Source organism: Penaeus monodon, chromosome 21, assembly GCF_015228065.2.
Source record: "Penaeus monodon isolate SGIC_2016 chromosome 21, NSTDA_Pmon_1, whole genome shotgun sequence".
Taxonomy (NCBI): domain Eukaryota; kingdom Metazoa; phylum Arthropoda; class Malacostraca; order Decapoda; family Penaeidae; genus Penaeus; species Penaeus monodon.
Window position 1 is genome coordinate 3,116,143 of NC_051406.1, and position 450 is coordinate 3,116,592.

Below are 450 nucleotides of genomic sequence, written 5' to 3' on the forward strand. Positions count from 1 at the left end.
GCCCCTCCTCAAGGTCACACCGAAGCGACACCCACACCTCATTTTTCTGTCAAAGAGGAAAACATTTGGGAACCTAAAACGTCGTAACCGACCGTGTGCCGGGGCCCTCGCCCTGCTCAACCGGAAGCAGCGGCCACAAGGAAGAGGAAGTGCCAGTGCCAACACCCCCCCTACCACCCCCCCCTTTTAACTGCCTCGCCTATGAGAGCGACAATGACTGACCTAGGTTTTAACAAGGCGACCGTTATTTTCTTCTTCAATTCGCGTTTTCCTTCCTCCTCTTTTAAATTTTTCAATTTTTTTTTTAACGTTTTATTAGACTGTCACTTTTAGGAGTGCCGTGAGAGGGATGGAAAAGGGAATAGTGAGAAGGAGAAGAAAGAGAGGGTATTAAACCAGGAAGCAAAAAACGGGGGGGGAAAAGAACGGGAAGGGGCCAGAGAGGCCATG